The sequence below is a fragment of the Danio aesculapii genome, chromosome 5 (assembly GCF_903798145.1).
Source record: "Danio aesculapii chromosome 5, fDanAes4.1, whole genome shotgun sequence".
Taxonomy (NCBI): Eukaryota; Metazoa; Chordata; class Actinopteri; order Cypriniformes; family Danionidae; genus Danio; species Danio aesculapii.
Window position 1 is genome coordinate 12,961,993 of NC_079439.1, and position 19,270 is coordinate 12,981,262.

The window sequence follows — 19,270 nt, forward strand, 5'->3', positions numbered from 1 at the left end:
CTCATATACACAACCAAGCCTCAAAAATACATTCTAGACCAACCCCTTTAAGCATTGTATTAAGTTACATTTTAGGGTTGAAGGAAATGTAAGTAAACAACAAATACAAAAAAATATATTGTCCTATAATTAAAATAACATAAAAAAACTTAAATTACATACATTTGCATGAAAAGAAGTCATGCATAAAACATAAAGACATGCATAAGTAAAAGTATAAGTGTATTTCTTGTGAGAAAGAAAATGCCAATGTAGCTAGAGGATGCATTAACCCATATGAAGAAGTCATGTTTTCACAGAAAGTGAATGGTGACCATGGGTTATATTAATTCCCAAATGTCTTTAAATGCATAGCACTCATGTACTATTTATTATAGGCATTCAAATATTGATTATATTTATAATATATTATACAAGTCTTCTGATTTTCATAACAGCATTATGTGAGGAACATACATTGCCACCTACATTTATTTGAATAAAACTTCATTCATTCATTAAGTCATTCATTTTCTTTTGGCTTATATTTCAGAGGTCGCCACAGCGGAATAAACTGCCAGCTATTCAGGCATATGTTTTAGACAGTCCAGCTGCAACCCAGTACTGGGAAACACCCATACACACTCATTCTCACACACACACTCATACAGTACAGCCAATTTAGTTTATTCAATTCACCTATAGCGCATGTCTTTGGATTGTGGGGGTAACCAGAGCACCCGGAGGAAACCCACACAAACACAGGGAGAACATGCAAACTCCACACAGAAATGCCAACTGACCCAGCCAGGACTCGAACCATTGATCTTTGTGCTGTGAGGTGACAGTGCTAACCACTGAGCCACCATGCCACATGATTAAAACCTTAATTTTGTCATTCATTCATTCATTTATTTTCTTTTCGGCTTAGTCCCTTTATTAATCAGGGGTCGCCACAGCAGAATGAACCAATAGAATCTGGATGCAGCCTTTATGATGCAAGCTGAGATTGCATTACTCAGCGATGCAATGTCAGACACAATGCACTCAAATGGAGCAAGTGATGTCACTGTGAGGGGTAGAGTTAGATGTGGAGTTAGGTGAGTCCATTAAAAAGCACTAGATGCAGCTCAGATTGCACTGCACCAGGTCTGCATCCAGACCCCTCTCGAATGAATCGCCAACTTATTCAGCACATGTTTTACACAGCGGATGCCCTTCCAGCTGCAACCCATCACTGGGAAACACCCATATACTCTCATTCACATAGATACACTACGGGCAAACAGGAGCACCCAGAGGAAATCCATGCGAACACGGGGAGAACATGGAAACTACACAGAAATGCTAACTGACCAAGCCGAGGCTCAAACCAGTGACCTTCTTGCTGTGAGGCGACAGCACACAGCACCACTGCGTCGCCCTAATTTTCTTACATACAATATAAAATAGCCATTTTCTGTTTGAATCTATTTTAAAACATAATTAATTTCTGTGAGTCCTTAATGTCAAACGATCCTTCAGAAATCATTCTAATATGCTGATTGGTGCAACGTTATAAATGTCTTTTACTGTCACTTTTGATCATTTAAAGCATTTCTGCAGAATAGTCCATTCACTGTATGGAGAAAACAGCTTGGATCACAGAGTCCTAAGCGGGATTTGGGCCATTTGAGATTGAGCAAATGACAGAATTCTCATTTTTCAGTTGAATTGTTCATTCAAATGAATCAAAGTCTGAATAAAGACACGGTGGAGGTGAGAATAATGGGGGTAGAGAGACAGCCGGAGACTGAGATTGAGGAAAAAAAAGAAAAGAAATCAAGACAAAGAGAAGTGCGATTTCTAAATGATAAAGAAAACTATCATGACGGCTGGATCCCCCAAAGTCTTCAACTGGACCTGAAGGAGCCTGAATGAATCACTTTTTTTTTGTTCTTATACAATGTTCCTTATGTTATGTTTTCATATGCAAATGAGGCATCACATTCCTAAACGTGGTCATTTGCATTAGGGCTGGGCAAAATTACAAAATCATTTTTTCAAATCATGAAATACGCCATTGCATGTCCTGATAACAATATAAATCATGATATATTACCATTTCTGTAAATTCAACCAATTAATAGCTTATATATTTTGACCACATGTAAAGCACTATTTCTTTTTAACATTTCAAAGTATATACTCAGAAGCGGTTAGCTCAGTGGTTAGCACAGTCGCCTCACAGCAAGGAGGCCGCTGGTTCGAATCCCGGCTGGGTCAGTTGGCATTTCTGTGTGGAGTTTGCATGTTCTCCCCATGTTGGTGTGGGTTTCCTTCGGTGTGCTCCGATTTCCCCCACAGTCCAAATACATGCGCTATACTGTAGGTGCATCGAATAAACTAAATTGGCTGTACTGTATGAGTGTGTGTGTGTGTGAATGTGAGTGTATGGGTGTTTCCCAGTACTGGGTTGCGGCTGGAATGGCATATGTTACATAAAACGTATGCTAGGAATAGTTGGCGGTTCCTTCCGCTGTGGTGACCCCTGATAAATAAGGGGTTAAGCCAAAGGAAAATGATTGAATGAATGAATGAATACTCAGAAGTGTTTACTCACTCATATGTGATCATATTTCTCACTTTATTTTGAACTTCATGGCAAATGTTCAAGTAAACATTTAGAAATATAAAATTATGGTAATCAAATATAAAACCCTTTTTCAAAACTAATGATTAAAGGGCCAAAATATCACTAAATAAAATGCTAAATGTAAACTCTAACAACGTTGGGATTCATGTTTCTGTCTGCATCCCTGTATGGCGTATAGCATTGTGCTCATATGAATTATGAAGCACTACCGTAAACAATTTATTTTGTGACACCATGAAATAAACAAACATTATATGAAACGATATACTTTTTATCTTGTCCATACTATATAGTCACATTGCACACCCTGCTGGAAAAACTGCATATTTTCATAAAGTGACAGCATCAAAACATACCTTTCCAGCAAATGCTGTTTTCTTTCAGCAGGGTTTTTCAGCAATTTGCATACATTTTAGTATAAAAATCTGAAATGGATAAAGTCAGGTTCAGAATTCTTGTTTTTGCACTTTTCTGGCATATTAGAGCCAAAGATTGGGGTAAAGTTCTTCTTAATAATATAATTACAGAAAAGTATTTGCAAATATTAAATAGTGGAATAATATTAGCAGCTAATGACTATCAAGGTACAACAGTTCACAGTCAATTACATAGTGCTAATGTTGCTTTGATGTCATATTTACAGTGAGGGAAATAGAATTCAATGCGTCACAACTAAAGAATTCCATATTAATTAGTTTACAAACTAGATTTTGTGTAATAAAATAAAATTACACAGGAAAAATGTATTAGTAGGTGTAGAAAGGCAGTGAAATCCCAGACAGCAGCTAAAATCTATCTGTAGTTCTCCAGCAACCCTCTGCTCTTCATCATTGTAATTTAATATCAGCTGCTTCAGTCCAACATCTACATTTTCAGGATGATGAAGATGAAACCTGAGTGGACATTTCAGCAAGACAATGATCCAAATCACAGCCAAGGAAACTCTCAAATGCTTTCAGAGAAAGGAAATCAAGCTGTAGAATGGCCCAGCCAATCCCCTGACTTGAATCCAATAGAAAATACAAAATAAAGCTCAGCTTTGATTGACGAGACCAACAGAACCATCAAGATTTTTACACTCTGTTGAAGTCTGTGAATAACTCACACCTGAGCAATGCATGTGACTTCATTCTTCATATGAGAGGCGTCTTTAAGCTGCCGTCACCAAGAAAGCCTTTTATATACAGTATTAAATACATTTCAGTAGATCAGTGTTTTCACCTTGTTATATTTTTATGTTGTATTGTTTGGGGTAATTACCAAAATCTGGTTCAATTCCATGTCAACAGCTCCTTTAGAAATATTATTCCTAAAAAAAACATGACTATACTTTTACCCCCTTGTACATGCGATTTCAGAATGAAATATTCAAAGTAGCGTAATGAACAAATGTGCGAATATAAAACCAACTTTACCTCAGTGAGTCAAAGGTTCTTACAGCGGGGATTTCAGGAATCTTTTTAATCACTCCATAATTCAGAAAATACCGTGAGCAGCCAGAAAACATGAAGTGCTACTTGAAGAGTAGAGTTATGACTCAAAGAAAGCAATGGAAAAAACCTCACTTTGAGAAAACTGCCTTTAAAAATAGGCCCATGTCTTTTAATTTAAATCTACAATCACAAAATGATAACGACTGACAAAACACAATGTTATTAGCCTGAGAAGCACTTAATGAAGACCCGGAATCTCAAAACTGGCAGGTGCATGAAATAACTGTCGGGTTTTTTGCCTGCAGTGTTTCGTCTTAAACAAAGCAATCCAGTCTGATCACACTTTGAACAGCAAGCGATGATTATCGCAGCATCTGAACACAATCACAGTGGGAAACCACGTTTTGAGGACATTCGGGCTCTCCAGAGACCGACAAACTGATTCTACTCACAGCCATAGAGAAAAGATCAGATGAGAGGCTAAATCCATGAAAAGATTCAATGACAACATGTTGCATTATCATCTTTATCACTTCAGAGATTCCTGCACAATTCTAACAGATGGAGAAAGGGTTGTAAACAAATGCTCAAATATAAGTTTATGAATAAAAAAAAAGCTTTGGTAAAGTAGTATGTATAATTCACCTGCTGCTCAATGTGCCAGAATGGTTTTCTTTTGTTTTCTTGCTATCCTTATCATTATTATTACACAACGCACAGGTTGAAATAAAACTGAAAGAGCTTTACTGCCCTCTGTTGGCCAAAAACGGCACTTCTGAGTCTCCCAGAGTGAACTTTTGTCTTTAAAGGGATAGTTCACCCAAAATTTGAACATTCTGTCATTCTGTTTGAACATTTGTCTGTTGATTCAAATCTTTATGGGTTTTTATGTTCTGTGAAACACAAAAAAAGATATTTTGTAGGAAGCTGGTAACCAATGACTTTCTTTGTATGTGTTTATCCTATTATGGAAGTCAATGGTTACAGGTTTTCAGCTTTCTTCAAAGTAAGCTTCAAAGTTCTTCTGTTGTTCTTTTATGTTTTGTGAAGGAAGAAAAGAAAATGGAAAACTACTGTATACATGATATATCACTCGTTATAGGGGATATAAAATATACCAAAATGTACAGTATGACAAAATACTAAGCAATAAAACTATATTGCCACATTACAGACAGACAGACAGATAGAGATGGATGGATGGATGGATGGATGGATGGATGGATGGATGGATGGATGGATGGATGGATGGATGGATGGATGGATGGATGGATGGATGGATGGATGGATGGATGGATGGATGGATAGATAGATAGATAGATAGATAGATAGATAGATAAAACGACAAAACGATAGAAAGTGGCGGTTCAAGTTTAAATGGCACCCTGGGCGAAACCATCCCAAATATACCCAGTCCCCCATCACCCGAGAAATATAGAAGACATTATGTGGCTGACTTTATATATATTTTAAATATTTATTATAAATACACTTAAATATATTTCATTATTTTTATTAAATATAACATTTTGTTTATACTTATTATTAAAAAAACTTAAAATAACGGTCGTTAAATTACATAAATTTACCGTAAAATAACAGATGTGAAATGACAGAAATTTTCTTAAATTAAAATTTTTGGTACATTTCTGTAATTTAATATCCGTTTATTTTACGGTAAATTTCTGTAATTTAATAAACCGTTAAATTACTAATTTTATTTACAGCGTGGAGTGATTTGCTACGATCCCTTACAAAACCTTTTTCATAATTATATTATGACAATTCTATAGAATACAGAAAATAGATAAAAATACATTTATATAGAATTATCTGTTGTCTTAGACCCGACTTATGGCTGATAATTAATACACTTGCATAAAGTAAATCTCGATGTTTTTACTGGGCTACTTTTTTTTTTGCATCATCTCCCCATGCTGCCCCCAGCAAGATGCTGGCCTGGGTTATCGTCGTTATAAATGGATGGATGGATGGATGGATGGATGGATGGATGGCAGACAGACAGACAGACAGACAGACAGACAGACAGACAGACAGACAGACAGACAGACAGACAGACAGACAGACAGACAGACAGACAGACAGACAGACAGACAGACAGACAGACAGACAGACAGACAGACAGACAGACAGACAGACAGACAGACAGATAGATAGATAGATAGATAGATAGATAGATAGATAGATAGATAGATAGATAGATAGATAGATAGATAGATGTTTCCGCATTAGCATTCTAGCTCTCCACACTCTGGTAAAGGTCTAAACTGGACTGAGATCTGAGCATCAGCAGAAACACTTCCTTCAATCATGTGTTTTTCAGGTAAGAGCAGGAATAATCGGCTCCAGCTGTGCAGAAAGAGGACAAACTCCGCAGGACAGATCTTTCAGATCATTTCTGGCATATTAGAGTCAAAGATTGGGGTAAAGTTCTTCTTAATAATATAATTACAGAAAAGTATTTGCAAATATTAAATATTGAAATAATATTAGCAGCTAATGACTATCAAGGTAGAACAGTTCACAGTCAATTACATAGTGCTAATGTTGCTTTGATGTCATATTTACAGTGAGGGAAATAGAATTCAATGCGTCACAACTAAAGAATTCCATATTAATTCATTTACAAACTAGATTTTGTGTAATAAAATAAAATTACACAGGAAAAATGTATTAGTTGGTGTAGAAAGGCAGTGAAATTCCAGACAGCAGCTGAAATCTATTAGTAGTTCTCCAGCAACCCTCTGCTCTTCATCATTGTAATTTAATATCAGCTGCTTCAGTCCAACATCTACATTAGCAGGATGATGAAGATGAAACCAGGATGGACATTTCAGCAAGACAATGATCCAAATCACAGCCAAGGAAACTCTCAAATGCTATCAGAGAAAGGAAATCAAGCTGTAGAATGGCCCAGCCAATCCCCTGACTTGAATCCAATAGAAAATACAAAATAAAGCTCAGCTTTGATTGATGAGACCCACAGAACCATCAAGATTTTTACACTCTGTTGAAGTCTGTGAATAACTCACACCTGAGCAATGCATGAGACTTCATTCTTAATATGAGGGGCGTCTTTAAGCTGCCGTCACCAAAAAAGCCTTTTATATAAAGTATTAAATACGTTTCAGTAGATCAGTGTTTTCACCTTGTGTCACTCCATTATTTGTTTTTGTTTTGTTATATTTTTATGTTGTATTGTTTGGGGTTATTACCAAAATCTGGTTCAATTCCATGTCAACAGCTCCTTTAGAAATATTATTCCTAAAAAAAACATGACTATACTTTTACCCCCCTGTACATGCGATTTCAGAATGAAATATTCAAAGTAGCGTAATGAACAAATGTGCGAATATAAAACCAACTTTACCTCAGTGAGTCAAAGGTTCTTACAGCGGGGATTTCAGGAATCTTTTTAATCACTCCATAATTCAGAAAATACCGTGAGCAGCCAGAAAACATGAAGTGCTACTTGAAGAGGAGAGTTATGACTCAAAGAAAGCAATGGAAAAAACCTCACTTTGAGAAAACTGCCTTTAAAAATAGGCCTATGTTTTTTTATCTAAATCTACAAATCACAAAATGATAACTACTGACAAAACACAATGTTATTAGCCTGAGAAGCACTTAATGAAGACCCGGAATCTCAAAACTGGCAGGTGCATGAAATAACTGTTGGGTTTTTTGCCTGCAGTGTTTCGTCTTAAACAAAGCAATCCAGTCTGATCACACTTTGAACAGCAAGCGATGATTATCGCAGCATCTGAACACAATCACAGTGGGAAACCACGTTTTGAGGACATTCGGGCTCTCCAGAGACAGACAAACTGATTCTACTCACAGCCATAGAGAAAAGATCAGATGAGAGGCTAAATCCATGAAAAGATTCAATGACAACATGTTGCATTATCATCTTATCACTTCAGAGATTCCTGCACAATTCTAACAGATGGAGAAAGGGCTGTAAACAAATGCTCAAATATAAGTTTATGAATAAAAAAAAAGCTTTGGTAAAGTAGTATGTATAATTCACCTGCTGCTCAATGTGCCAGAATGGTTTTCTTTTGTTTTCTTGCTATCCTTATCATTATTATTACACAACGCACAGGTTGAAATAAAACTGAAAGAGCTTTACTGCCCTCTGTTGGCCAAAAACGGCACTTCTGAGTCTCCCAGAGTGAACTTTTGTCTTTAAAGGGATAGTTCACCCAAAATTTGAACATTCTGTCATTCTGTTTGAACATTTGTCTGTTGATTCAAATCTTTATGGGTTTTTATGTTCTGTGAAACACAAAAAAAGATATTTTGTATGAAGCTGGTAACCAATGACTTTCTTTGTATGTGTTTATCCTATTATGGAAGTCAATGGTTACAGGTTTTCAGCTTTCTTCAAAGTAAGCTTCAAAGTTCTTCTGTTGTCCTTTTATGTTTTGTGAAGGAAGAAAAGAAAATGGAAAACTACTGTATACATGATATATCACTCGTTATAGGGGATATAAAATATTCCAAAATGTACAGTATGACAAAATACTAAGCAATAAAACTATATTGCCACATTACAGACAGACAGACAGATAGAGATGGATGGATGGATGGATGGATGGATGGATGGATGGATGGATGGATGGATGGATGGATGGATGGATGGATGGATGGATGGATGGATGGATGGATGGATGGATGGATGGATGGATGGATGGATGGATGGATGGATGGATGGATGGATGGATGGATGGATGGATGGATGGATGGATGGATAGATAGATAGATAGATAGATAGATAGATAGATAGATAGATAAATAGATAGATAAAACGACAAAACGATAGAAAGCGGCGGTTCAAGTTTAAATGGCACCCTGGGCGAAACCACCCCAAATATACCCAGTCCCCCATCACCCGAGAAATATAGAAGACATTATGTGGCTGACTTTATATATATTTTAAATATTTATTATAAATACACTTAAATATATTTCATTATTTTTATTAAATATAACATTTTGTTTATACTTATTATTAAAAAAACTTAAAATAACGGTCGTTAAATAACAGAAATTTACCGTAAAATAACAGATGTGAAATGACAGAAATTTTCTTAAATTAAAATTTCTGGTACATTTCTGTAATTTAATATCCGTTTATTTTACGGTAAATTTCTGTAATTTAATAAACCGTTAAATTACTAATTTTATTTACAGCGTGGAGTGATTTCTGTTGTCTTAGACCCGACTTATGGCTGATAATTAATACACTTGCATAAAGTAAATCTCGATGTTTTTACTGGGCTACTTTTTTTTTTGCATCATCTCCCCATGCTGCCCCCAGCAAGATGCTGGCCTGGGTTATCGTCGTTATAAATGGATGGATGGATGGATGGATGGATGGATGAATGGCAGACAGACAGACAGACAGACAGACAGACAGACAGACAGACAGACAGACAGACAGACAGACAGACAGACAGACAGATAGATAGGAATGGATGGATGGATGGATAGATGGATAGATGGATAGATGGATAGATAGATAGATAGATAGATAGATAGATAGATAGATAGATAGATAGATAGATAGATAGATAGATAGATAGATAGATAGATAGATAGATAAAACGACAAAACGATAGAAAGCGGCGGTTCAAGTTTAAATGGCACCCTGGGCGAAACCACCCCAAATATACCCAGTCCCCCATCACCCGAGAAATATAGAAGACATTATGTGGCTGACTTTATATATATTTTAAATATTTATTATAAATACACTTAAATATATTTCATTATTTTTATTAAATATAACATTTTGTTTATACTTATTATTAAAAAAACTTAAAATAACGGTCGTTAAATAACAGAAATTTACCGTAAAATAACAGATGTGAAATGACAGAAATTTTCTTAAATTAAAATTTCTGGTACATTTCTGTAATTTAATATCCGTTTATTTTACGGTAAATTTCTGTAATTTAATAAACCGTTAAATTACTAATTTTATTTACAGCGTGGAGTGATTTCTGTTGTCTTAGACCCGACTTATGGCTGATAATTAATACACTTGCATAAAGTAAATCTCGATGTTTTTACTGGGCTACTTTTTTTTTTGCATCATCTCCCCATGCTGCCCCCAGCAAGATGCTGGCCTGGGTTATCGTCGTTATAAATGGATGGATGGATGGATGGATGGATGGATGGATGAATGGCAGACAGACAGACAGACAGACAGACAGACAGACAGACAGACAGACAGACAGACAGACAGACAGACAGACAGACAGACAGACAGACAGACAGACAGACAGACAGACAGACAGACAGACAGACAGACAGACAGATAGATAGATAGATAGATAGATAGATAGATAGATAGATAGATAGATAGATAGATAGATAGATAGATAGATAGATAGATGTTTCCGCATTAGCATTCTAGCTCTCCACACTCTGGTAAAGGTCTAAACTGGACTGAGATCTGAGCATCAGCAGAAACACTTCCTTCAATCATGTGTTTTTCAGGTAAGAGCAGGAATAATCGGCTCCAGCTGTGCAGAAAGAGGACAAACTCCGCAGGACAGATCTTTCAGATCATTTCAAGTGTGATGTTATCTAACGCTGTTCTCAAACTGTGCCATATTTCAGAGCATGAATCAATGCTGCCCTCCAGTGGGAGAAATATGAACAGTTATAAAACATACATGCAGAACAAAAATCTTCAAATATCAATGATAAAAGACTGAATTCTTTAAATATTTTATAAAGACCTTGACTGATTTCTGAAAAATCACGTGACCCTGAAAACTCTGGAATAAATTCTGCTTTAAATCAAATAAATAAATCCTTTAAACTACATTTAAACTGTTTTTTAAGATTTGGACAATGAGTCTGTAATAAAGATTTACTTACAATAAATGATGATAGTAAATTGGTGACTGATTTATACCAGAAGCCCACCAATAAAAAAACTATTTTACATGGCCATAGTTTCCATTCAATCAGTCAGTTTAAGAGAATCAACGGTTTTATGATAGACGTTATTCTACAAAATGGATTAAAGAAGCTGCGGCTCGTTTTGAAAATATGGATCAAAAAGAAGCCTTGGTTCGAAAAACACCAAAACCAGAAAATACTATTTCTGTTCATTTTAATGCATTGAAACACAACCTTTCCACATTACGATATATTGGCATTGAACAAGCAAAGATTTTGAGAAGGGGTGGGGATATTGATAGACTTTTATTGCAGAGGGAAGAGTTTTACATTTACACTGTGGCCCAAACCCAATTCTATTTTTGTACTTCTACCCCTTCCCCTTGGAAACAGAGAAACTACAACACCTGCACATTTCATCATATGTCATTGTGAGCTCTTCCTTCTTTTGAGATCAGACGATCGCGACTCCTGTAGTTATTCCAGTTGTGTTATTTTTTGGTATTTATCTTCAGTTACTTCGATAATGCTCGACTATAATAGCAGGTTTGGCATGCAGTCCCTGGAGAGAACCCTGAGCTCAGAGATAGATGAGCCCAAGGTTCCCACTTAGTCAATGAACATTAAGAGGGATACGAGATCTGGTATTGCTCGAGTGCTCCCGATTATGCTTTGGCTAATAAGTTGGTTCTAGTTGATTCAGTATGTAAGTGTTAAGTGCTTGTGACTGTTATTGCAATTTGTTTATGTGCATGTTTTTAGACTGTGGGAGGAAACCGGAGGACCTGGGGAAAACCACGCGAACAGGGGGAGAACATGCAAACTCTGCGCAGGGAGTGCCGACTGGCTGAATTAGAACTTGAACCTTTGGCCCTCCTGTTGCGAGGCAGTAGCGCTAGCCACTGTCACCCAATCATAGAAAGAGGAGGAGGAAGAAGGAAAGGATAGGTTTTTGGGTTTTTTTTCAAAAACGAAGATAGGGAATGAAGTTTAGGCAGTATATTTATAGTACTTTTAGAATGATCTGATAGGCTAGTTAATGATTAGCGATAAGGATCAGCTGTAGTCGATCATATCACGTGCTCCTCTCGAAATTAGTTTGTAAAACTTCACGACATCACTGAAGACAATGATATCATGTTATTATAATGATATAATGCGGCAACAAGCTCGTACTGTGCATTTACACCCTGGCGCTATACACATCAATGTAAACACACGAAAACATCATTAACATTATAGCAGATGCTGTAAAAAGCTCATTCCCAGCCACTAGACTTTTCCGACAGGGTATTTGAGTGCCATCGAGTGTCAGAATGTTGCGGGACCGCTATACAGGAGTTATTATTAGGGATTATAGAAATTGAGCGGTTTTTATTTGAGTGTTTTTTTTAAAGCATGATGGTAAAACACAAACGCTGTTATGAATGTAATAAAACATATGCTTGTTTGTCGTAAAAATTCGTAATAATGGCAAAAAATACTAATTTGTGCATCTCCTGACTTCCGGGTGCAGCCATGCTGCCGTTGTGGCTGGTGTATTCTGGGAAATTTTCTTACCCCTTGGTTTCGAGTGTGGTCCTGAAAAATCTCTCTTTCGAGGGGTCTCCCCTAAGCCCTACGCCTTCAAGATAAAGAGAATTGGGACTTCTTCAAGTGAACGCACAAAACAAGGGGTAGGGGTAAGGGGAAGTGCTAAGGGGTAGAATTAGGATTGGGCCACAAATTTGGATTTGGATTTGAAATCTTTCTTGTAATTGTACTTATGTCTCTTATATTGTTATATGTATACTATGTATATGTGTATATGTGTATATATATATATATATATATATATATATATATATATATATATATATATATATATATATATATATATATATATATATATATATATTTCTCCCCAGTTTACTGGCCTGTAGGTTGACTGATGTGGTTATTTTTTGCAGGTGTGATGCGTTATATTTATACACTAAATACTTTGTCTCCGAGGAGGTTTAAAATTGGATTTTTATTTAAATTCTTTTTTGTAATGGTATGTATTCACAGCAAAATCCTCTGAAGATAATTTACTCAGTTCAGAGAGTATTTGGTATCTCTCTAAACTGAGTAATGCTGCGGTCACACTAGAGTTTGAGCTTGCAAAATTCTGTTGTACAACGCTATGAAAAGGGGCAGGATTAAACAAGATGATTAGACATAAAAAAAAAGCGAGCGATTGGTCCATATTTTGAATTTCTGTCCAGAGAGGTCATGTTTTGATCCTGTATTGGTCTCAAGCAATCATATGATGCAATTTCGCTGGTCAGACTTCACCAAGCTTGAACTTTCCAATGCAGCGAACTGCAAAACTTGCCACACGACCTTGCGTTTCCGATCTGATGCATTCGCGTGCGTAGGAATGGAAGTCTATGGGGAGAAATGTGCAGTGTGACTGCAGCTTTAGATGAAATCAACAGAAATAAAACACATCGAATCTCTCAAAATCTCAGCAGAGGATCATTAAGCAACTCCACAAACAGCAGCTTCAAAGATTACCAACCTGTTTGCCCTTATTTCTGTCAGACTCTACAAAATTTCATACAGTGATATTATTAAGAATTAACGAAGTAATTTTTTACTACAACAATAATAAACAACACTTTTGTGTTTTAAGATGTCACCACTGAGCAGAACAGTATGCTTCTTAACTATGGTGAGGTTTTTTTCCTGCAGCGCATGCTGGGAACTTTGGATGAACGTTGTATGATTCTCTTAGCATGCACTGCAGAAAAAAAAAATAAATAAAAAAATAATATATATATATATATATATATATATATATATATATATATATATATATATATATATATATATATATATATATATATATATATCTAACCATTGTTGAGGTCTATTCTCTTAAAAAACACTGAAAAATTTATCTTATATGATAAACCATAATTTAAACATAATTTGCAAAGTTAAACATAATGCAAAGTTCAAGTTATCAACAGTAATACAGGATCCCAACATTAGAAAGAGTCAAACAGCCCAAGTAAATCAACCACTTTTCTCCACGATGGTGACATTGAAAAAAAAAACGTTTTCTTCTGTTGTTGTTGTTTTGTTTTGTTTTTTGTGAAATGTAAATAACTAAAACAGTTAATTCTCAATAAATCTCATATGGACTTTTGTAGACATCTGACAGAAAGTCAAACAGGTTAGTAATAAGTGAAGCTGCTGTTTGAAGTCATTTGTAGTTTTGCGTTTCTCTTCTCTGTTTCTGCATATTAACAGCAGGTGTTCATCATCAGTGCTCAATTATCACTTAATTAATCCCTACATTGTCTCATTAACTTTATCTCTGCTGTTGAGTAACTTTTACTCAATTTAGAAAGGGACCAATTGCTATCTAAACTGAGTAAAGCTGCGATAACACTGGACTTTTCTAACCATAGACTTCCATTCATATGCAATCGAATGCGTCAGACCAGAAACGCAAGGTCATGCATCGAGTTTCGCAGGTCGTTGCGGTGCAAAGTTCAAGCTTGGTGAACTCTGACCTGCGAAATCGCATCACTTGACTGCATGAGACCAATCCAGGATCAAAACACTACCTCTCTGGACAGAAATTTAAAACATGGACCAATCACTTGCTTTTTTTAATGTCTAATAATCTTGTTTAACCCGCCTCTTTTCACAGCGCCGTACGACAGAATTTCGCACACACAAACTCTAGTGTGACCGCAACTTAAATTTTACTCTGAGGATTTTGCTGTGCATCTCAAATTGTCATATGTATATTGTTGTGTGTGTGTGTGCGTGTGTGTGTGTGTGTGTGTGTGTGTGTGTGTGCTTACTGGCTTGTTGGCTGATGGGGGTGATTGTTTGCAGGTGTGATGTGTAGAGCTGTACTACTATTTCTTGAGTTCTCCAATTGTATTGTTTAACCTGATGAAGACCATGTAGGTCGAAACATTGTGACAAAAAAATTTTGAGAGCTAAGGTGGCAGTGTGCCGATTTTCTTTTGATTTTTTGCTACAGAGAGAGACATACACAAACAAGTTTATTTATGTTAATTGGGGGACACACCACAGGCATATAATCTTATACTGTAAAAACTTAGTTTTTACTATAAAAAACTATAAGTTTTTTAAAAATAAGACATAGGCACTGTCCTCATAAGTGTTGTTCTCCTTGTAATACCGATGTCATACTCATGTCATTATACAGATCCTGATATGTCACAAAACACACACACATCTTTCCTAAGATCATAATAGGCATCTGAATTACCCCCGTAACTTGCAATGAAATAATAGCAAAACAGTATTTTATCAGACTAAACAGTATAGAAACTAAAAATACTGAAGCGCATTCACACTAAGCCAATGCCTACATCACTAAATGCAATTTATAGGCCTTTACATCCCAGCTCACAATAACAGAACCCAAAGTGTTGTGTCTCCCTCTACTGGACGATCCCTGACAGAGCTTTACTATGTTACCAAAAGTATGCAAACACACTCTTTAAACCCAGGATCTGAAATTAATGTTTCATGTGAATTAATGTTTAAGCTAAATTTCCCCAAAACTGATTGTTTTTCAGGTGCATTGTTTTGAGGCCCTGTTGACTTCTTTTGGCAGAGTTGAGAAGAGAAACACCTTTTTTAAAACACCTGAAGGCTGGTGCCTATTGATGAGCTGCTGATTAATTTAACAATAATAAAAAATGAGGGATTTATAAAGCGTAAATAGTCCTCACTTTAGATTAGGTCAAAAAACTGCATGAAGTTTAGCATTTATCGACATACAGAGTAACTATTACATACCTGAAAAATAAGATGTATAAATGTTGATTTGAATAGTTTATTAAGCAATTTCTAACTCATTCTGAATGCTCTTAAAAACCACCAACTATTCTTAAACATCTGGTTTGTAAATAATGCAATAATAAGTCATTGTCATTACACTCTCAGAAATAAAGGTACGCAAGCTGTCACTGGGGTGGTACCTTTTCAAAAGGTACAAATTTGTACATAAAAGGTCCATATTAATACCTCAAGGGTACATATTAGTACCTAAAAAGTACAAAAGTGTTCCTCTTAAAATTTTAAGGTACTAATATATACTTTTAAGGTACCAATATGGACCCTTTATTTCTGACAGTGTAGGAAAGTATGAAGATACAATCATTAAGCACACTGTGCAGTACATGTGCTTATAAGTTAGTAATGTATTATACCTTAGTAATGTATATTAATGCATTTGTTAATGCTTAACAAATTATCAATTAACTCTATGCTAATGCCAGCGGAGAAATTAAAATGGTCGTGCCCAACTGAGTCTGGTTTCTCTCAAGGTTTTTTTTTTCTTCACTTTTGCCAATTAGTGAAGTTTTTTTTTTTTTTCCTCTCCGCTGGCTTGCATGGTTCGAGATCTGTAGAGCTGCGCATCGTTGGATTTGCTCTTCAGTGTTTGGACTCTCAGTAGTGATTATTAAACCACACTGAACTGAGCTAAACTAAACTTAACTTAAACACTACAAACTGAACTACACTGTTCCTATTTACTATGACCTTTTATGTGAAGCTGCTTTGACACAATCTACATTGTAAAAGCGCTATACAAATAAAGGTGAACTGAATTGAATAATGCTTATTTAATGATTGCATGCAGTTATTATAAAGTGTTGTGGTTTCGATAAGTTAACTCACCAGCCCTTATTTATATTTCCATCATCTTTGTTAGCAAATCAACATTCTTGACTCATGTTCATATTTTCACTTCACTGACTGATACACATCTGGCACGTCAGTTTAATTGTGCAGGGATATTATTTTCTCACCCCCTCTTGTTGAATTTGTGAGGCATTTTCACCACAATCCCCCATTAATTTCCAACTCTTCCAACACACTTCACAAAAAGGTTTCATTAGGTAATGTTAGGTAATCTATTTACTAACATGTACTAACACTAATAATAAACAATATGTGTAAAGCATGTATTAATCATAGTTCAAGATGTACTAATGCATTATTAAAATCTAAATTCATACTCGTTAACATTAGTTAATGCACCATGAGTTAACATGCACTAACAATGAACAACTTTATTTCCATATTACAGTTTTTCTCAGTGGCTTTGGTGCATTTCTCACAACGCTATTTACATTTGCACAACAGTTAATGCATTTCTCAAAACAATCAGTCATTTTTGCACATCATAGTAGCAGTTTCTCATTCTTTCCCACAAATTGCAAATGCTTATGGACATGCTTCAATTGCTTTCATACAACTCTCTGCTGTTTTATAACATTATCATTTGCTTATGTCATGTCCGTCAAAATTAACTAAACTTGTGAATGCTGAATAGTCATTCCATATAAAACTAATAGTCCTCTTCTCATTACTTGAGTCATTACATACAAAAATGTTGATCTAGTTGTCAATGTTGTAGGTTCAGTTCCAATATGTACTGCAATATTGTTTACAGTTGTGCACAGCTCTACCCAAAGGAAGTTTATGTTAGTTGTAAATAAGGGTGTGTTTATTCTTTTGCACAATGCTGTAAATAAATTAGCATTGCAAAGAGCAAATGCAGTAAAAATGTGAAACATACATATTCACTGTCTTGTACTCAGATACCTCTCTAAATGCAGTGATGTCGAACTTTACTGTAGTTTTCGAATGGCTGTGTATATAGTATATAGTGCTGTCTTAAGCATTTTCAGGAAGTGACACCAAAATCTGACTTTTTTTGCATTTGGAAAAAAAATGTACAGAGTAAACTGTCATGATGAAAACATGACAAAACCATTTGACTGTCTTGTTCATAAACAATGTTGTCAGGACTTTTCATCTTGATGATACTGACACTTTCATTGACATGAATACTTGCTTTTGAGGAATGAGCTCTCCATTTTTTGAGTAAGTGACACGCTTTTGCAGGTTTTCAAGGTTTTGCAGTTTGTACTAATTGTTTTTAGAAATGCATTAACTGTTGTGCAAATGTAAATAGGGTTGTGAGAAATGTACCAAAGCCACTGAGAAAAACTGTAACTAATGTTAACAAACATGAAAAAACACTGTTGTATTAATGTATTAATACTAATGTATTATTTATTACTTGCTCATGTTAGTAAATACATTACCATTACAACCTTATTGTAACTTTAGTAAAAGCAAATCTCAAAATTTCACCACATAACAACAGTCTAAGGAATTTTGTGCTTTAAAGCAGGGGCGTTGCTAGGGTCGAAAGGGATAAGGGGCTTAGCCCCAAAGAAGTCCTCCGCCCACCCTCACCCAAAAAAAAGAATTTCTGATTCTTTTAATTTCACCAAAACAATCAATTATCTGTCCAAAATGGGGGGGGGGGGGTTGTTTTTACTCTCTGATAGTCAAAGCAAGAAAAAAAAATTCTATGTTAAATATGCATTAAAAAAATTCTGGAAAAAGTGTTTTATGTAAATTCGGACAATGAGTCCACATATATGGACATAATTTTTCTCTAAAAGTACATTGTATAAAAAGATGACACTTCAATTTTTATTCTAATTAGGTTCTAATAAGCCCAATAGCAAAGAGAAATTAAAAAAATCAGGTAAAAAAAACACCTTGGGCTTTAAGAGGTTAAGGAACATTGAAAAATTGAAGCCTTTTCTGTCTTTTAAGGAGTTGGAAACCCTTATCAGTGTTTTTATTTTGTCTTTACTTTGTATTCTGGAGTTTTTCAGGCTTCAATTGTATGCCTACACTGCAGCTGGTTTAAATTGCAGCCACCAGGCTTTTAACTGGGACAAAACTAATTCTAGTATCTCACCAGTTTTATCATCCCTTCACTGGCTCCCAGTCCAATTTAGGTATCAATACAAGTTAAGGTTAATTGTTTTTAAAGGTTTGAATGGTCTGGCATCTACTTCCATTGGTGAGCTTCCTCACTGGCACACGTCATTGAGGCCAATCAGGTCGGAAAACGCGGTTCAGCTAGTTGTTCCCAAATCATGGTTAAAATCAAGAGGTGACAGGGCTTTTTCTGTCACAGCCCCTGGACTGTGGAATGGTCTGCCTTTACATATCAGGTCATGCTATTCCCTTGGTGCTTTTAAGTCTTATCTTTAAAAAATCCCTTTCTGTCTCTTGCTTTTTAATTGCAATTAATTAATTTTAATCTGTTTTAAATATTTTGTTTATATGTATATATACATATAAGTATAGATTTTGTGTGTTGGTCGTTTTGTAAAGCACTTTGGTCAACATCTGTTGTTTTTAAATGTGCTCTATAAATAAAGCAAAC

At 35.6% G+C, this 19,270-nt stretch overlaps 1 protein-coding gene across 3 annotated transcripts in view; it reads right to left on the reverse strand.

Annotated features, from left to right (window-relative positions):
- Nucleotides 1-19,270, reverse strand: part of ksr2 (kinase suppressor of ras 2) — a 248,940-nt gene that overhangs the window by 197,108 nt on the left and 32,562 nt on the right. The gene's annotated exons all lie outside the window — the stretch shown is intronic.